We start from the raw sequence: 21611 nt of genomic DNA on the forward strand, positions 1-21611 counted from the left end.
TATATACAGCAATGTAGTTATCTCTGGTAGAATCACAGGATATTGTTCAGTTTCTCATTGTTTATATCTATTTTCCACTTTAAGAAGTACATCTACTTAGTTAACCTTGACTTTTGTGACCCACACTTTAGTCAGATGGTCTCCTCGTCATCTCTCCAAACTGCTTTGATTTTTTCCTCCTTCACTGATCTGCCTACCTAGAATTTTCCTTTTTCTTCAAGAGCAAGTTTCAATTTCTCCATCTCCATAAAGGTTTCCCTGTCTATGCCGATCTTCAGCCATTACTTTTACCTTCAAACCTTTGTCATTCCTCACTTAGTGGCATTCAGTTCAGTTAAATTCAGTTCAGTCGCTCAGTCGTGTCCAACTCTTTGCAACCCCATGAATCACAGCGCGCCAGGCCTCCCTGTCCTTCACCATCTCCCGGAGTTCACTCAGACTCATGTCCATCGAGTCAGTGATGCCATCCAGCCATCTCATCCTCTGTCATCCCCTTCTCCTCCTGCCCCCAGTCCCTCCCAGCATCAGAGTCTTTTCCAATGAGTCAACTCTTCGCATGAGGTGGCCAAAGTACTGGAGTTTCAACTTTACCATCGTTCCTTCCAAAGAAATCCCAGGGCTGATCTCCTTCAGAAAGAACTGGATGGATCTCCTTGCAGTCCAAGGGATTCTCAAGAGTCTTCTCCAACACCACAGTTCAAAAGCATCAATTCTTTGGTGCTCAGCTTTCTTCACAGTCCACTCTCACATCCACACATGACCACTAGAAAAACCATAGCCTTGACTAGACAGACCTTTGTTGGCAAAGTAATGTCTCTGCATTATATGTCACTTATCCAGAACATCAATTATCTCCTTCAATCTTCAAACCTTTATATGCAGAGGACATCATGAGAAACACTGGGCTGGAAGAAGCACAAGCTGGAATCAAGATTGCTGGGAGAAATATCAATAACCTCAGATATGCAGATAACACCCCTTATGGCAGAAAGTGAAGAGGAACTCAAAAGCCTCTTGACGAGAGTGAAAGAGGAGAGTGAAAAAGTTGGCTTAAAGCTCAACCTTCAGAAAACTAAGATCATGGCATCTGGTCCCATCGCTTCATGGGAAATAGATGGGGAAACAGTGAAAACAGTGTCAGATTTTATTTTCGGGGGCTCCAAAATCACTGCAGATGGTGACTGCAGCCATGAAATTAAAAGTCGCTTACTCCTTGGAAGGAAAGTTATGACCAACCTAGATAGCATATTGAAGACCAGAGACATTACTTTGCCAACAAAGATCTGTCTAGTCAAGGCTATGGTTTTTCTAGTGGTCATGTATGGATGTGAGAGTTGGACTGTGAAGAAAGCTGAGCGCTGAAGAATTGATGCTTTTGAACTGTGGTGTTGGAGAAGACTCTTGAGAGGCCCTTGGACTGCAAGGAGATCCAACCAGTCCTTTCTGAAGGAGATCAGCCCTGGGATTTCTTTGGAAGGAATGATAGTAAAGCTGAAACTCCAGTACTTTGGCCACCTCATGCGAAGAGTTGACTCATTGGAAAAGACTCTGATGCTGGGAGGGATTGGGGGCAGGAGGAGAAGGGGACGACAGAGGATGGTGGCTGGATGGCATCACTGACTCGATGGACGTGAGTCTGAGTGAACTCCGGGAGCTGGTGATGGACAGGATGGCCTGGCGTGCTGTGATTCATGGGGTTGCAAAGAGTTGGACACGACTGAGCGACTGAACTAACTGAACTGAGGACTGCATTATTATATCCATTTCATTGATGAAGCTACTGTGTGATATAGAGTGAACAGGTAGCGTGTACAATAGCACTGTTTCTTTACTGTTAATTTCATGCTTTTATGCTTTTTCTCTCCACCAAGATTATAGGCATTTTGTGTTCAAAGATCTTATTTTATGCTATAGTACCCTACTTATCTAATATACTATTTTTTACATAATTATATTTTCCAAAAAATTGGTTGCTTTAAATATCAAACAGCATTTTGTGTTAACCATGTTCGGTCATTTTAACAATTCCCCGCCTACTTAAATTGAGTATGGTGGACATAATTAGCTTTTTTTCTAAGATGTGTATAAATATTTGTTGTTTTCAGTTGCTCAGTCGTGTCTGACTCCGCGATCCCATGGACTGCAGCATGCCAGGCTTCCCTGTCCCCCACCACCTCCCAGAGTCTGCTCAAACTCATGTCCATTGAATCAGTTATGCCATCCAACCATCTCATCTTCTATTGTCCCCTTCTCCTCCTGCCTTCAATCTTTCCTTCAATCTTTCAGGGTCTTTTCCAATGAGTCTGCACTTTGCATCAGGTCAGCTTCAGCATCAGTTCTTCCAATGAATACTCAGGGTTGATTCCCTTTAGGATTGATTGATATGATCTCCTTGCAGTCCAAGGGACTCTCAAGAGTCTTCTCCAACACCACAGTTCAAAAGTATCAATTCTTTGGCATTCAGCCTTCTTTATGGTCCAATTCTCACATTCATACATGACTACTGGAAAAGCAATGGCTTTGATTAGATGGACCTTTGTGGGCAAACTGATGTCTCTGCTTTTTAATATGCTGTCTAGGTTTATCATAGCTATTCTTCCAACGAGCAAGTGTCTTTTAATTTCCTGGCTGCAGCCTCCATCCAGAGTGATTTTGGACCCCAAGAAAATAAAGTCTATCACTGTTTCCATTGTTTCCCCATCTATTTGCCATGAAGAGATGGGACCGGATGCCTTGATCTTAGTTTTTTGAATGTTGAGTTTTAAGCCAGCTTTTTCACTTGCCTCTTTCACCTTCATCAAGAGGCTCTTTAGTTCCTCTTCAGTTCATTTCAACTGCTCAGTCGTGTCTGACTCTTTTCGACCCCATGGACTGTAGCACACCAGGCTTCCCTGTGCATCACCAACTCCCGTAGCCTACTCAAACTCTGGTCCATCCCATTGGTGATGCCATCCAAATCTCATCCTCTGTCATCCCCTTCTCCTCCCACCTTCAATCTTTCCCAGCATCGGGGTCTTTTCAAATGAGTCATTTCTTCCCATCAGGTGGCCAAAGTATTGGAGCTTCAGCTTAAGCATCAGTCCTTCCAATGAATATTCAGGACTGATTTCTTTAAGGATTGACTGGTTGGATCTCCTTGCAGTCCAAGGGACTCTTAAGAGTCTTCTCCAACACCACAGTTCAAAAACATCAATTCTTCGGCGCTCAGCTTTCTTTATAGTCCAACTCTCACATCCATACATGACTATTGGAAAAACCATAGCTTAGACTAGACAGACCTTTGTTGGTAAAATAATGTGTCAGCTTTTTAACATGCTGTCTAGGATGGTCATAGCTTTCCTTCCAAGAAGCAAGTGTCTTTTAATTTCATGGCTGCAGTCACCATCTGCAGTGATTTGGGGGCCCCAAAAAATAAAGCCTGACACTGTTTCCACTCTATTTGCCATGAAGTGATGGGACCGGATGCCATGATCTTAGTTTTCTGAATGTTGAGCTTTTGGCCAACTTTTTCACTTTCCTTTCACTTTCATCAAGAGGCTCTTTAGTTCTTCTTCACTTTCTGCCATAAGGGTGTTTTCATCTGCATAGCTGAGGTTATTGATATTTCTCCCAGCAATCTTGATTCCAGCTTGTGCTTCATCCAGCCCAGCATTTCACATGATGTACTCTGCATATAAGTTAAATAAGCAGGGTAACAATGTACAGCCTTGACGCACTCCTTTCCCAATTTGGAACCAGTCTGTTGTTCCATGTCCAATTCTAACTGTTGGTTCTTGACCTGCATACAGGTTTCTCAGGAGGCAGGTAAGGTGGCCTGGTATTTCCATCTCTAATAATTTTCCACAGTTTGTTGTGATCCACACAGTCAGAGGCTTTAGCATAGTCAATGAAGCAAAAGTAGATCTTTTTATGGAATTCTCTTTTTCGATGATCCAATGGATGTTGGAAATTTGATCTGTGGTTCCTCTACCTTTTCTAAATCCAGTTTGAACATCTGGAAATTCTCAGTTCATGTACTATTCAAGCCTAGTTTGAAGGATTTTGAGCATTACCTTGCTGGCATGTGAAATGAGCACAATTGTGCAGTAGTTTGAACATTCTTTGGCATTGCCCTTCTTTGGGATTGGAATGAAAACTGACCTTTTCCAGTCCTGTGGCCAATGCTGAGTTTTCCAAATTTGCTGACATATTGACTGCAACACTTTCACAGCATCATCTTTTAGGATTTGAAATAGCTCAACTGGAATTCCATCACCTCCACTAGCTTTGTTCTTAGTGATGCTTCCTAAGGCCCACTTGACTTCGCACTCTAGAATGTCTAGCTCTAGGTGTGATCACACCGTCGTGGTTATCTGGTTCATGAAAATCTTTTTTGTATAGCTCTTCTGTATATTCTTGCCACCTTTTCTTAATATCTTCTGCTTCTGTTAGATCTGCTTCTACCTTTTCTGTCCTTTATTGAGCCCATCTTTGCATGAAATGTTCCTTTGGTATCTCTAATTTTCTTGAAGAGATCTCTAGTCTTTCCCATTCGATTGTTTTCCTCTATTTTTTTGCATTGTTCGCTTAAGAAGGCTTTCTTATTACTTCTTGCTATTCTTTGGAACTCTGCATTCAGATGCGTATATTACCTTTTCAAGGGATTTGATTATCAATATAAATATCAGTTATGATTTAGTGCTATAACATAGTGATGCTCTCAGAAAACATTGGATAGAGGATGAGATGGCTGGATGGCATCACTGACTTGATGGATGTGAGTCTCAGTGAACTCCGGGAGTTGGTGATGGACAGGGAGGCCTGGCGTGCTATGATTCATTGGGTCGCAAAGAGTTGGACACGACTGAGCGACTGAACTGAACTGAACTGAAGTCTATTCAGATTCATTTGTTTTAAGATAGACTCACAGAGATTTCCAAACTTCTGCTATATTCTTTATTATCAATTACATAAGGCCCTTTAGAAATATTCAGTTAATAGCTTGAAATACTCAGATTCTAGATTTTTCTTAAGGAAAGAATGATTCTGATGATCCGGGACCTTAACATATACTCTTTTTTAACAGGCCTTCTGGGTGATTCCAAGATCTTTCTCAAAAATTGGTGTTTGGGGATAATCTGGCCTCTGAGTCCCTGCATATTAACAGATGTCTTTTTTTTTTCTCCATGAAGAACTTCTTGCACCTTTTCCCTTCATTACACAAATGGTGGGAGCTTATTAGGCCTTGTTCTAGGTTGTAACAATGAACACAAAAATCCCGTCTTCATGACACATGTATTCTAAAAGGAGAAAACATACAATAAACAAATACACAGGAAAGCAGATGGAAAGTGCTAGGTAGGAAATAAAGCAGAATTAGGAAGATAGAGAATGACTGAGAGTTGGGGTAGGGGATTGCCATTTTATTAAAATACATGGAGTTTTCCTTGATCAAACAGTAATAGAAAGAAGAGCTGAAGGAAGGGAGGGAACCATGTGAGGATCAGGTAAAGTGAATCCCAGGCTGACAGCAAGAAGGCTGCTGTGACTGGAGAGGCGTGAACAGGAGGGTGAGTCGAAGACGAAGTGAGAAAAGAAAGGGAAAGGCTGCTTTCGGAACCACTTAAGGAGTTTGTGAGCAGAAGTGGTGTGATCTGAGCAATCTTTTAAAAGAATCGTTCAGGATGTTATGTGGAGAACAGACTCGTGAGTAGGCTACTGCCGTAATCCAGGTGACAGGCGTGGGTGGCCTGGACCAGTTGTTTGATCAAAGGTTTGCAGGTTTGTTTCCTTTTTCCTCTCACATGACTTGGATTACAATAATTTTATTGCAGTCTTCTGTAGATGCTATATATTTCACAGTCTTCTGAATTTAATGTTTCAAAGGAAAAGAACAAGGCAGTCTAAGTCTTTTTACCTTTCTGCATAACTTGTTCTTTCTATTTGGAAGCTTGTAAGACTTTTTTCATTGTCTTTGAAGTAGGCTAAAGACATATTAAGTGGAGTGCCAAAGGACAGAGTTGGATTGTCAAATCAAGGTCAGGAAAAACACAAACTTGGGGATGGGAAAACTCTTGGAAGCCCTGGGCCTGAACACACAGGCGAATGGGTTAAGGGCAGAAAATCAACTTTCAAATAAAGTTGTTCCTGGGGACTTCTTTATCTGCTGCAGGGTGACTGTCCTTCCCCCATCAGCCTCAGCTCAAATCAATTAACCTTAGATCTCAACCTCCAAGCTGGATGAACATCCTTCATCTTATGCTTTTACTATCACTTTCCTTTGTCAACAAAACAAAAGACACAAAAACAGGGTCAGAATCATATTCCAAGACAATTTCACTGGCCACATATGTTGTTGACACATAATTTCTATATGCTTACTTTCATCTTTATTCATAAGCATTTGTTCTAGATACTTGCTTCATACTTAGATCTAAGAATCTATTCACATATATCTGTGGCCCTGAAAGAACTTGGATATATTTATTCAAATGTATAAGTAGAAATTCTGCTTTATTTAGATGCATTTCTTGATTTTTTAAAATTTCATATTTGGCTAAAAGCTGAGTTCATATCTATAAAAAGTCAGTCTCGTTTTGGATATACGCAAGGAAGAGCCTGAAGGAAAGTATTTATGCCTCGGGCTATTTGGTGGGAGGAGAAAAGGGGATGAGTAGGAAAGCCTGATTGAATACAGGGTAAGTAAGACAAGGCTCCTCCATCTACTGTGGAGGGTGAGTCAGAGCAGAGGCTCCAGGAAAATCAAGAAATATTATATAGGAGATCACGGCAGGAAAGCAAAGCATAACATTTGATAATGATACCCAGAAAGACAAAAGTGCAATAAAGATAATTATCTCCTTAATTTATTCTGTGTGTCCTTTCCTCTTCTGACTCCTCAGGTTATTGGGATATATCCTGCTTCCACTCTTTCCCTGTAGCCCACAGTCACCACATTTTCTCTTTCATCCATTCTGTACACATCTTTGACTGCTATTTCTGTGTTTTCAGATGAAGGAACATTTCAGTGCATGTAATGTGCAGCTTACAAGGTACATATACAATTTTGGATGAAGCTAGCTGACCGAAGGATACCAGGAGGTACACCAAAACATAGAGAACTAAGTGGGCAAGATGCCCAGGCAGTGGACAGTAGACGAAACTGAACAAAATCCAAAGAGCCACCTGGAGAACAGATGGGGACCGGGGACCAGAATGCTCTTCCCAAATGAAACGGAAACAGAAAGGCTGTCCAAAGATTTGAGGGACAGGGAGAATGAGCAATGCAGAGGGAATAGTAACCAATGAGCTTTTCTCAAAGAAAATGAATCTAAAGCAGGTGCAGACAGAATGAGGGGGCTTCCATTTCCTGTTTATAATATGCTCAACAGGTTCCATGGGGTTGCAGAGTCAGACACGACTAAGCAACTGAACTGTACTGAACTGAACAACATGTTCAAGTGGAAAGTCTCAAAGGATGACACCATTTTTCAACCTTAAAATGCTCTTCTTCTTCAATGGAGGTGTTTGTTTTTAAGAATACAAGTACAATAGAATATTCATGATGAAGAGTTTTTGATGGCAAAGGGCGATCCCAGAGGATATCTTTTGGTTGCTACACTGTCACCTTCTGCAGAACTTTCTCCCTCTCTCTTCATTCTTCACTAGGTTGAAACTGGGATAAAAGAGCAGAATGGGTCATAAGGTCCTGTTTCAAGTAATTAGAGAGTTTCTTCTTTTATCTAAATGTACCTTGTTAAAGTATATCTGTGTCAGCCGGGTTAATTGGAACTTTAATGCATAATTGATATTAATTTATGGCCCTTTTTGTTTCAGGATGCTACTGCAGATCTTAAAGTCAGGATACAGTTTTCTTGTTATTAATTATATACAGAAAGCCAATATCCCCTTTGAGAAGAGACACATGTCATCTGTAGCTTATTAAAGATGCAGTATCAGATGAAGAAACGCTTCAATACATGTAGTGTGCAGACTAGTGTCAGCAATAGGTCACTTTTACTGTTTAGGTCCTCTCTAAATTCCATATTACTCCATAATATCATAATAAATTAATCACAGTAAGTGAAAATTGGAGTTTCAAGTTAGGGCTCATGGATGCTGTTTGTTAAAATGTTTAAAAATGTATTATATTTCTGTGGACTCATTGTATTCCACAGACCATGGAATCCTAGTTTGATTTTGGAAATTAGTACACCACCCTGGAACCAAAAATGTTTCCATGAATATAAATGCAATAATACTGCCATAACTGAGACTGCCATGAGTATAGAATACCAAATGAAGACTATAAAATTAGAATTTTCTTGCAGAGTTACTATTTCAAGTCTGCTGCTGCTAAGTCGCTTCAGTCATGTCCGACTCTGTGCGACCCCAGAGACGGCAGCCCACCAGGCTCCCCCGTCCCTGGGATTCTCCAGGCAAGAACACTGGAGTGGGTTGCCATTTCCTTCTCCAATGCGTGAAAAGTGAAAGTGAAGTCGCTCAGTCGTGTCTGACTCTTAGCGACCCCATGGACTGCAGCCTACCAGGCTCCTCCATCCATGGGATTTTCCAGGCAAGAGTACTGGAGTAGGTTGTCATAATTCTCATTAATCACTTTTTTTGAGACAGAGGGAGAAAAATGGTATGTCCCAAATCCACAAAACACTCTATGTTCTTAATATCTTCCACTGTGAGAACTTAAGAATTCTGTTGACAGAAATAGAGGATCGTGCAAGAACTGTAAGATGCATAAGCTCATATGTTGTACAAAGTGCCACAATCAAAACCCTGAACTCAAAATTGAGGAAAGGGCTAAGTCCAGTGAGTGAATTTCTTGATGAATAGCAGTCCTAAATTTGTTGATGGTTAAAACATGCTAAATTTGCAAAGTTTGCCTAGTAACTGTACCATTTTGAAGGAGTGAAGAATGAGTGATTTCATATAAATCGAATGTACTGGGTTGTTTTCCGGTACAAATGTTCTGGTGAACATTTTGTTCAACTTGACGTTTCCACCATGTGATATATGACATAATGTGAGAAACAGCAGGGGTGTCTCACAATGAATGGAACATGACACAACAAGATGTGTCGAGTTTCTTTTGAACCTTTCTTCGGATCCAATATCAGCCAAAGGAGGTCACTTTAATTATCAGATGATTAATTAATTAGATAGTTAATTGTCAAAGGTAGATGAATCCAAAGATAATGTGGTTCTCTACATCCATGTTTGTACACAGAGGGAAACGTGACATTTTAAAGCACACCTACTAAATGAAAAACTGAAGTTTAAGAATTTCAGTTTTTTTTTTTGAAGAAACATTCATGAATAGCTACTATGTATTGTATTGTTGTGAAGCATGCTAGCATGTTCAGAGATAAAGGAGCTTTCCTACCCTCAAAGGGCTTGATATTCAAGTTGGAAACACAATGCCTTGCTTAAAAAAAAAATCTGGACATTTAGAAAGTGCTTCATAAAAAAAATTTTAAGTTAATGAAGGAACAAGTTCTAAGACAATGAATAAAAAATATGAACTATATTGTACCATATTACTTTGCCAATGTTTGCTTTTTTAGGGGAAACTACCAAATACCAGAAACAAGGGTGACGGACATACCAAAAGTTCTTTTAAAGCATAGAATTGAAAGTCTAGTATCATCCACTCAAACTTTGAGTTAGGTATAAACCAAAAAAAAAATAGGATCCTCTGTGAAACTTTACTAAATCAATATTCTAAAGTATTGTCTATTTTTACTTTTCTGCTGAAAGCAGAGATTCAGGACATAAAAAATATTCAATTTTGTTACCAAATCAAACTTGAGTCCACTTCCCAGACACACAGCAAAACCCATCTGTTGATACCAGACGATGAAGAAAAGTGTAGCATTTATTGCAAGTTCTCAAGCAAGGAGAATGGGCAGCTAATGCTCAAAAGACCTGAATTTCCTGATGGCTTTTAAGAGTGGGTTTTTAAAGACAAAGTGAGAATGAGGGTCATAGGGAATGTAATCAGTTCATACAATTTTCTGATTGGTGGGTGGTGAGGTAACCAGATGAGGTGACAGAGATTGATCACATTATCAATCCTCCGGCTCCAGCCAGTCCAGGGGCTACATGCTCATGGTCATCATTGTCCATCTGGCTGGGGTCTGGTTTCTGTAAAACAACTGAGAAATGTGCTTTAGACTACTTTTGAGACAAAACCAAGAATCTTTGAGGCTGATTAATATTTTAAGTTATGGCTATTTCTCTGCCTGACTGCCCTTTATCTTTATTTCTACATTCCTTAGCTTTTCCAATCATCCTGCTTGGGCTTGTTTCTTCCTCTCTCTAATCATGGAGGGCCATGACGGCCACAGTATATTTCCGCAGTCTTTTTCTTAGTCACTAAGAAGCAGGGGACACACTGGGAGTTCTCTCACCAGGAAGGCCTCTACCTGGGTTGCTTAGTTTCAGTTTCACGTTTTTATCTAATAAACAGTATTTTACCTGCAGGACATCTAAGTTCCCATCTCTCTTGCTTGCAGGAAGAGCTAGAGAATCATATAACCTTAATGTAAGAGGCTGTCAATATTGTGAATTCCTTTATACATATTTAGAAGGGTTTTTAAACAATTAATGGCAATTAATGCATCATGCAGAATCATTGTCAAGTACATTTCTTAAGCATCTATTTGCATGGGATTCTATCCTAGGCATTATACAAAACAAAATAAGCATGTAGTTAATATCTGCAACTTAAGATACAATTGCTTTTCATAATTCTAAATTAATGTTTCTGTTTATTTCTCCCCCTCAACATTTGTGATTAGCTCCCAAGCCTTCATTTCCATGTAGCTTAAGCCATTGTAATTTATTGGCTTTTTAGAATGCTTTTCAAAATATAATTATGCTTGGTATCCACCTTTCCCTCACAGCCACTTCCAATCCATCAGTGAGTTCTGCATGTCCTATCTCCAAAACATAACTAGAATGTATTCTCTCGGTGTCTAGGACCACCTCCCTAACCAGGTACTCATATCTCCTCCTGAGAATAACTGCAATGGTCTCTTCAGGTGGGCCCTGCCCCATGCAGCCTATCATGCACTGCTACAAGAGTGATGTATTTTCAATAGATCTCAGTGGGTCTGTCCAAGCCCCTTCATTATCAGTTGACTATTTCACTACTTATTTCACTGAGAAAATAGAAGCAAATCAAACAGAAAGTCCACAAATTTCTGCCACCACATCTAACCACATACCTATGTACACACTCACCATTCTGCCTTCCCACCTGTTACTCCAGATGAATTGTTTCAGTTGCTATCTAAAGACAACCATCTTGTCTGGAAGATCTCATTCATTCTTACCTTCTTGATGACATTGCTCCAATTATTCTCTCCTCTCCAGAATCATCAGCTTTTCCTTTTCTGTTGGATCATCTCCATCAACAAATAAACACTATAATCTATCACTCCATTTTAAAAAAAGATTCTCCCTAAACCTTACCTACTCACCTCCCTAAACCACTGCTCCCTCAACATCAAACTTCTCCCCTGGACTTTAGATTCATGTATTCAACTCTTCATGTAACACCTCACATAGACATCTAAAAGGCATCTCAAAGGTAACATATCCAAACTGAGCTCCTAATCTACCCCCATACCTGTTCTTTTGCAGTCTTCATCATCTCAGTGAATGGTAACTCCATCCTTCCAGCTGCTCAAATCAAAAACCTTGCCTCCTCTCTTTGTCTCATCAGCAAATCTCTTGTCCTGTCACTGCAGCTACTTCTGGACTTCATCCACTGTACTGCTACTACCCTGCTGCAAGCTACCAACCTTCATTTTCTAAATCAGCCTCCCTACTACTTTTATCCTTCAATCTATTGCCAACACAGCAGGCAGAGTAATCCTTTAAATGTAAGTTAGACGACGGTTCGCCTCTGCTCAAAATTCTGCAGTGACTCCCCATCTCATGCAGAGTGGCATTCAGAGTCCTTATAATGGTGTAATATCCCTGCATGACCTAAGCTTCAGTTACCTTTCTGACCTCATCACCTTCTATTCTCCTTATGCATTTCACTCCAACTATACTGGTCTGCTAGTATTTCTTAAACATGCCAAGAATGCTTCTGCCTCAGGATCTTCGCACTTGCTCTTCCCTCTGCATGGAAAGTTCACCCTCTAAATATCCTAATATCCTAGATACTTTCTCACCTTCAGATCTTAGCCCAGATTCACCTGTCAGTGAGAACTTCCCTGGTTCCCTGCATGAATTTACACTTTCCCCATTTCCACAAACCAGACACTGTTTTCCTGCTCTGCTTCATTTCCCACTATAGTAACTACATCATTTAACACACTCTGTGTTAGCTTCATGAGGTCAGGGAGATTTTTGTCTGTTTTGTACACTGTACCTTCATGCATAGAATAGTCCCTTAAATAGTATTAGGGAAATAAGTGAAAGTTTGTTTTAAAAGTTAATGCCTGATGTTGATGCGGGTACAGGGCAAAAGTTACTGTCATTTCTGCTGATTAAAATATAAATTTCAACAACTTTCTGGTGGCCAATTAGTCACTAAGGATCCCAAATCCTAAAAACAGATACTATTCAGCTCAGCAACTACACTTTTATGACTGAACCAAGAAAATTCTCATGGATATCTGGGGGGGAAGTTTGTATAATAATGCTTATTGCAGGACTTTGTAATAGCAAAAAAATGGAAATAATCATAAAAATCAAACAAAAGAGATTTGGTAGGATAAACTACAGTACAGTACACTTGTATGGTGAAATTTTATTCACCTAGCCTTGATTAAATTTTAGAAAATCATATAACAATGTGCAAAGCTGTTAACAATAGGTACAATATAATAAAATTAAATTTTGCTAGATAAAAACATATACATAGAAAATGATTGGGAGTAGATATCTCTGTTTATCTCTGGATTATGAGATTATACGTAGTTTTATTTCCTTTTGTTTGTCTATATTTTCTTTCTCTTATTGAAGTATAGTTGACTTATGATGTTGTGTGAGCTTCTGGTACATAGCAAAGTGATTCAGATACACATTGGGTTAACCAAAAATGTCACTGGAGTTTTTTTAAAGATTTATGTATTTATTTTTATTTTTTGGCTGTAGTGAGTCTTCATTGCTGCACGTGGCTTTCTCTAGTTGCAACGAAAGGGGGCTACTCCTCATTGTAGTATGTGGGCTTCTCATTGTGGTGGCTTCTCTTATTTCAGAGCAGGGACTCTAGCTGTAGGTTTCAGTAATTGCTGCATGTGGGTTCAACAGTTGCTGCTCAGGGTTGCTAAAGCACAGGCTCAACAGCTGTGGCTCAGGGACTTAGTTGTGCCAAGGTATGTGGAATCTTCCCAGACGAGGGATCGAACCAGTGTCCCTTGAACTTGCAAGGCAGACTCTTTAACCATTGGACCACCAGGGAAGCCCCAGTATTCTAGTTTTCCTGTAAGATGTTACAGAAAAATCCAAACGAACTTTTTGGCCAAGCCAATATATATTTTTTTTCATATTCTTTTCTATTGTAATTCATTATAGAATATTGAATATAGTACCCTGTGCAATACAGTAGGACCTTTCAGTTTATCTATTTTTTAAGTATTTAGTTTCTTTTTTAGTATTTATTTATTTATTTGGCTGTGCATGCAGGATCTTTAGTTGTAGCATGTGGAATCTTTTCTTTAGTTGTGGGATGTGAACTCTTAGTTGCAGCACATGGGATCTAGTTCCCTAACCAGGGATTGAATCTGCGGCCCCTGCATTGGTACTGCAGAATCTTAGTCACTGGATCACCTGAGAAGACTCTGTTGATTTACCTTATATATAGTAGTTTGTATCTCCTAATCTCAAACTCCTCATTTATCCCTCTCACACTGCTTTTCCCCTTTGGTAACTGTAAGTTTGTTTCCTATATCTGTTAATCTGTTTTGCAAATAAGTTTGTGTCACAACTTAAATTCGACATATAAGTGATATCATATGGTGTTTGCCTTGCTCTTTTGACTTACTTCACTTAGCATGATAATCTCTAGGTCGATCCATGTTGCTGCAAATTGCATTATTGCGTTCTTTTTTATGGCATAGTACTATTCCATTGTGTATATATACCACATCTTTACCTGTTCATCTGTTGATGGACACTTAGGTTGTTTCCATGTCTTGGCTATTTAAAATAGTGCTGCTATGAATTTTGGGGAGCATGTATCTTTTAAAATTAGAGTTTTCCTCCAATATGTGCCCAGGAGTGGGATTCCTAGACATATGACAGTTCTATTTTAAGTTTATTGAGGAACCTTCATACTGTTTTCCATAGTGACTGCACCAATTTACATTCCTACCAACAGTGTAGGAGGGTTTGTTTGTCTTTATTTTCTTAACTGACTATAATGAATAGGTTCAGTTCAGTTCAGTTGCTCAGTGGTGTCCAAATCTTTGCAACCCCATGGACTACAGCACACCAGGCTTCTCTGTCCATCAACAACTCCTGGAGCTTACTCAAACTCATGTCCATCTCATCGTGATGCTATCCAACCATCTCATCCTCTATCATCCCCTTCTCCTGCCTTGAATCTTTCCCAGCATCAGGGTCTTTTCAAATGAGTCTGTTCTTTGCATCAGGTGGCCAGAGTATTGGAGTTTCAGCTTCAGCATCAGTCTTTCCAATGAATATTCAGGACTGATTTCCCTTAGGATGGACTGGTTGGATCTCCTTGCTGTCCAAGGGACTCTCAAGAGTCTTCTTCAATACCACAGTTCAAAAGCATCAATTCTTTGGCACTCACCTTTCTTTACAGTCCAACTCTCACACCACACGTGACTACTGGAAAAACCATAGCTTTGACTAGATGGACCTTTGTTGGCAAAGTAATGTCTCTGCTTTTTAATATGCTGTCTAGGCTGGTCATAGCTTTCCTTCCAAGGACCAAGTGTCTTTTAATTTCATGGCTGCTATCACCATCTGCAGTGATTTTGGAGCCCAAAAAAATAAGTCTGTCACTGTTTCCATTGTTTCCCCATCTATTTGCCATGAAGTGATGGGACCGGATGCCATGATCTTAGTTTTCTGAATGTTGAGTTTTAAGCCCACTTTTTCACTCTATTCTTTCACTTCCATCAAAAGGCTCTTTAGTTCTTCTTTGATTTCTGCCATAAGAGTGGTGTCATCTGTGTATCTGAAGTTATTGATACTTCTCCCAGCAATCTTAATTCCAGCTTGCGCTTCATCCACTATAGTAAGAAAATGACTTAATGACAAGTTAATATGCCAAATACTTATATATGCCATCTCATTTAATTCTCAAAGAGACATTATGAAGTATTGTCTTAGTCAGTTTGGGCTGCTGTATCAAAAATAGCATAGATTGGATGGCTTATAAACAATAGAAATTTTTTTTTCACAGTTCTGAGTCTGGGAAGTCCAAGATCAAGGCACATATCTGGTGTCTGATGAGAGCCTTCTTCCTAGTTCATAGACACCAACTTCTCACTGTGTTCTCACATGGCTGAAGGGGAGGGAGATGTCTCTGGGGGTCCCTTTTTTAATGACATGAATCTCAACCTTCATGGGTTCATCACCTCTGAAATGCCCCACCTCCAAATACTATTATATCAGGGATTATTTCAACAGATGAATTTGGAGTGATGTGACTTCAACATCACCCCCTAGTCTACTTGGTGTAAGCTGGGACAGAATATCAAAAATGATTACTGTAAACATCTCAGGACCTACATAATCACCTTTGTGGCTAGGGTTAATGAATTAGGAGACTCCAGAATTACAACCATATAAATAGAATATGCAAATGTGAAGAGTATTTATAGCATATCAACTAAAAATTCACTTTTTGTGAGATCTCTATCACAAGTAAGATAGCAAATGTGGGTAACAGGTTTAAGGCCAAGGGTTAATCATTCCTACTGAAGAGTGCACGGAAAGGTGAGATAATCAATTTCTATATAGCTACAAAAGACCTCCAACCTTTTTCATACTATATTAAATATTAAATAATGGCTAGTTTTAAGAAGGAGAAAATATTTGTTGCAGTTAATGCATGTTAAAAAAAACACCACCTCAAGGGAGGGACCAAGATGGTAACATAGGAGGCTCCTAAACTTCCCTCCTTCCATGGACACACCAAATGTACAACCTCACGCAATGCAATTCCCTCTGAGAGAATTCCAGAAACTAACTGAGTGACTCCTACAACCCAGGGAAAATGAGAAAGTAACTACAACAAAATAAGTGGGATAGGCTGAGACATATCCTTGCCATAAACTCCACCCCAGGCACAGAACCATACAATCAGGACAGAACCCTAAACTCCCAGTTTCTCCCTGAGGAGCAAAGAACTTGAACTGTGCATCTATTGCTCTACCTTTTAAAGATCATATCAGAGGGATGGGTCCAAAAACACATATCTCTGAAAGCCAATAGGGCTTGGGTTAACAGGATCCACAAAGCTATAACAAACAAAAAAGCAGTTCTTAGCAGGAGTATTAGCACTCACTACATGTACTCTCACCAGGGCTCAGTGTAGAGAAGCAGGCAAAACTGTCCATTACCTAGTTTTTCCCTGGACATTTTTTCCTGGCTTAAACACTTACTAGTTACTGCTGAAAGTCTATGCCAACCAGCCCGCATTAGATGATGACAGCAGTACTCCTCAGTATTCTTTGGGACATTGATGGGTCTTGGCACACCCTCAAATAATAAGGATGGTTGCTGGACAATCACAGAAGTTTGAGAAGCAACCAGGAACTTGGACCAGGCTGATTCACAAGGTTCATATCCTACATGAGACCAGTCTATTAAGACTGGGGAAGGTGGCTCTTTTATCTAATGTAGGAAAACCAACACAGAGAGCCAAGAAAAATGAAGGAACAGGGAAATGTGTTCCAAACAAAAGAACAAAATAAATCTCCAGAAATTGATCCTATTGAAATGGAGATAAATCCTGATAGTTCAAAATAATTGCTAAAAAAAATGCTCACCAGGATCATAAGATCAATTCATGAACAACAAAGAGATAGAAAATATTTCAAAGTACCAAACAGAAATCATAGAGCTGAAGAATACAGTAACTAAACTGAAAAAAAAAATCAATCAGTTCAGTTCAGTCGCTCAGTCATGTCCGACTCTTTGTGACCCCATGGACTACAGCACGCCAGGCTTCCCTGTCCACCAACTCCCAAAGCTTGCTCAAATTCATGTCCATCGAGATGGTGATGCCCTACAACCATCTCATTCTCTGTCAGCCCCTTCTTCTCCCACCTTCAATCTTTCCCAGCATCAGGGTCTTTTCAAATGAGTCAGCTCTTCGCATCAGGTGGCCAAAGTATTGGAGTTTCAGCTTCAGCATCAGTCCTTCCAATGAATTATTCAGGACTGATTTCCTTTAGGACTGACTGGTTGGATCTCTCTGCAGTCCAAGGGATTCTAACGAGTCTTCTCCAACACCACAGTTCAAAAGCATCAATTTTTCGGCCCTCAGCTTTCTTTATAGTCCAACTCTCACATCCATACATGACTACTGGAAAAACCATAGCTTTAACTAGATGGACCTTTGTTGGCAAAGTAATGTCTCTGCTTTTTAATATGCTGTCTAGGTTGGTCATAGCTTTTCTTCCAAGGAGCAAGCATCTTTTAATTTCATGGTTGCAGTCACCATCTGCAGGGATTTTGGAGCCCCAAAAAATAAAGTTTTTCACTGTTTCCATTGTTTCCCCATCTATTTGTCATGAAGTGATGGGACCGGATGCCATGATCTTAGTTTTCTGAATGTTGAGTTTTAAGCCAACTTTTTCACTCTCCTCTTTCACCTTCATCAAGAGGCTCTTTAGTTCTTCTTCGCTTTCTGCCATAAGGGTAGTGTCATCTGCATATCTGAGGTTATTGGTATTTCTCGTTCAGTGTCAGACTTGATCATTCAGAAGAAAGGATCAGTGAACTTGAAAACAGGGAAGTGGAATTCATTCGATCAGAACAGTAAAAGGAAAGAGAATGAAAAAAAGTGAAGATAATTCAAGGGACTTTTTGGTATAATACCAAAAATACCTATATATGAACTATAGAGATGTGAGAGAGAAAAGGAGCGGAACACTTATTCAGGGAAATAATGGCTTAAAGAATACTAAATAGGATGAATGAACATAAACAGACCCAAATTATAATTAAACCATCAAAAGTTGAGGACAAATCGGGCAAAGACAGCCTCTTCAATAAATGGTGCTGGGAAAACTGGACAACTATATGTAAAAGAATGAAGTTAGAACACTTCCTAACACCATCAGTTCAGTTCAGTTCAGCTCAGTTGCTCAGTCATGTCGGACTCTTTATGACCCCATGAATTGCAGCACTCCAGGCCTCCCTGTCCATCACCAACTCCCGAAGTTCACCCAAACTCATGTCCATTGAGTCAGTGATGCCATCCAGTCATCCCATCCTCCATCGTCCCCTTCTCCTCCTGCCCCCAATCCCTCCCAGCATCAGAGTCTTTTCCAATGAGTCAACTCTTCACATGAGGTGGCCAAGTATTGGAGTTTCAGCTTTAGCATCAATCCTTCCAAAGAACACTCAGGACTTATACACAAAGATAAACTCAAAATGGATTAAAGACTTAAACGTAGGATCAGAAACTATAAACCTCTTACAGGAAAACATAGGCAGAACACTCAATGACATAAATCAAAGCAAGATCCTCTATGACCCACTTCCTAGAGTAATGGAAATAGAAACCAAAGTAAACAAGTGGGACCTGATTAAACTTAAAAGCTTTTGCACAGCAAAAGAAACTATAAGCAAGGTGAAAAGACAGCCCTCAGAATTGGAGAAAATAACAGCAAATGTAACAACTGACAAAGGACTAATTTCCAAAATACACAAGCAGCTCATACAGCTCAATACCAGAAAAACAAACAACCCGATCAAAAAGTGGGAAAAAAGACCTAAACAGACATTGCTCCATAGAAGACATACAGATGGCTAACAAACACATGAAAAGATGCTCAACATTGCTCTTTATTAGAGAAATGCAAATCAAAACTACAATCAGATATCACCTCATACCAGTCAGAATGGCCATCATCAAAAAGTCTACAAACAATACATGCTGGAGAGGGTGTGGAGAAAAGGGAACGCCCTTGCACTGTTGGTGGGAAAGTAAATTGGTACAGCCACTATGGAAGATTCATTTAAAAGTATGGAGATTCCTTAAAAAAAAAAACAAAACTAGGAATAAAACCACCATGCTGCTGCTGCTAAGTCGCTTCAGTTGTGTCCAACTCTGTGCAACCTCATAGATGGCAGCCCACCAGGCTCCCCCGTCCCTGGGATTCTCCAGGCAAGAACACTGGAGTGGGTTGCCATTTCCTTTTCCAATGCATGAAAGTGAAAAGTGAAAGTGAAGTCACTCAGTCGTGTCTGACTCTTAGCGACCTCATGGACTGAAGCCTACCAGGCTCCTCCATCCATGGGATTTTCCAGGCAAGAGTACTGGAGTGGATTGCCATTGCTTTCTCCACCATATGACCCAGCAGTCCCACTCTTAGGCATATACCCTGAGGAACCCCAAAATGAAAAAAACACAAGTACCCCATTGTTCATTGCAGCACTATTTACAATAGCTAGAACATGGAAGCAATCTAGACGTCCATCGACAGATGAATGGATAAAGAAGTTGTGGTCCATGTACACAATGGACACAATGGACAATTTTACTCAGCCATAAAAAGGAATGCATTTGAGTCAGTTTTAATGAGGTGGATGAATCTAGAACCTATTATACAGAGTAAAGTAAGTCAGAAAGAGAAAGAGAAATACCGTGTTCTAACGCATATATATGAAATCTAGAAAAACAGTACTGAAGAATTTATTTACAGGGCAGCAATGGAGAAACAGACATAGAAAATAGACTTATGGACATGGGGAGAGGGGAGAAGAGGGTGAGACGTATGGAAAGAGTAACATGGAAACTTACATTACCATATGTAAAATAGAGAGCCAAGGGGAATTTGCTGTATGGCTCAGAAAACTCAAACAGGGGCTCTATTTCAACCTAGAGGGGTTGGATGGGGAGGGAGATTCAAAAGGGAGGAGATATATGTATACCTATGGCTGATTCATGTTGAGGTTTGACAGAAGACAACAAAATTCTGTAAAGCAATTATCCTTCAGTAAAAAAATAAATTTTTTTAAAAAGTTGAGGACAAAAAAAGAATCTTAAAAGCAGCAAGGGAAAAGCAATTTGTTATATACAAAGGAATTCTCTTAAGACTATGATCGTATTTTCAGCAGAGACCTTGCTGGCTAGAGGGAGTAGGATGATTAAAGTGCTGAAATTAAAAACCAAAATACTCTACCTGGCAAAGTTGTCCTTTACCTTAGAATTGAAGGAGAGATAAAGAGTTTTCAGACAAAAGCTGAAGGAGTTCATCAACACTAGACCAGTCTTACAAGAAATGTTAAAGCAAGTTTATCAAGTTTAAATAAAAGCATACTAATTAATAACATGAAAACACACAAATGTATAAAATGTAAAAATGTACTGGTAAAGGTAAATGTATAAATTCAGAATATGCTAAGATTGTAACAGTTATGAGTAAGTCACTTATAACTCTAGTATAAACATTAAAAGACAAAAGCATTAAAAATAACCTAACTACAATAATTTCTTCATAGATACACAATATAAAAAGATGTAAATTGCAACATCAAAAACATGAAAGGTGGGAGAGATGTGAAAATATAGAGCTTTTGTATGCATTAGAATTTAAGTCATTATCAATTTTAAACTAACCATTTTAACTGTAAGATGTTTTATGTAAGCCTCATGGTAACCACAAGGCAAAAAACTACGGCAGAGATACAAGAAAAGTAAGGAATCAATCATACGACTACAGAAATACACCAAAGTACAAAGGAAGAGAGCAAGAGAAGAAAAAAGGAACTACAAACATCCAGAAAATAAGTTATAAAATGGAAATATTTACTCCATAATTAAGTGTAAATGGACTAGAATATAGCCAATATTTTAATGACTATAAATAGAATATAATCTATAATATTTTGAATCAAATATTGTATATTGGAAACTAATGTAATATTATTATAAGTCAATTATGCCTCAATAAAATTAAATAAATATATAAATAAAATTTTTTTAAAATCTAAATAGACTAGATCCTCCAATCAAAAGACAAAGAGTAGCTGAATGAAATTTTTTTAAAAAATCCAACCATATTCTGCCTACAAAAGATTCACTTCTGCTTTATAGACATGCATAGACTGAAAGTGAAGGGATGGAAAAATATATTCTGTATAAATAAAAATAGAAAGCGAGGAGGGTTAGTTACCTTTACATCTGACAAAATACACTTTAAACGAAAAATTGTAACAAGAAGCAGAGAAGATCACTATATAATTATAAAAGGACCAATTCATCAGAAGATATAACAATTATAAATAATGTATAATGTACATTTAGGTACATCAAAGCACCTTAATGTATAAAGCAAATATTTAACAGATCTGAAAGGAGAAATAGAAAGTTATACAATAATATAGGGAACTTCAATACCCCACTTTCATCAATGGATAGATTACCCAGATGGAATATCAGTAAGGAA

At 39.1% G+C, this 21611-nt stretch overlaps 1 protein-coding gene across 2 annotated transcripts in view; it reads right to left on the reverse strand.

Annotated features, from left to right (window-relative positions):
• LOC147379608 (uncharacterized) overlaps positions 1-21611 on the reverse strand; it is a 129353-nt gene that overhangs the window by 38274 nt on the left and 69468 nt on the right. The gene's annotated exons all lie outside the window — the stretch shown is intronic.

Source organism: Bos grunniens, chromosome 1 (genome assembly GCF_055505025.1).
Source record: "Bos grunniens cultivar Pamir isolate PY7600 chromosome 1, Bosgru_T2T1.0, whole genome shotgun sequence".
NCBI lineage: Eukaryota > Metazoa > Chordata > Mammalia > Artiodactyla > Bovidae > Bos > Bos grunniens.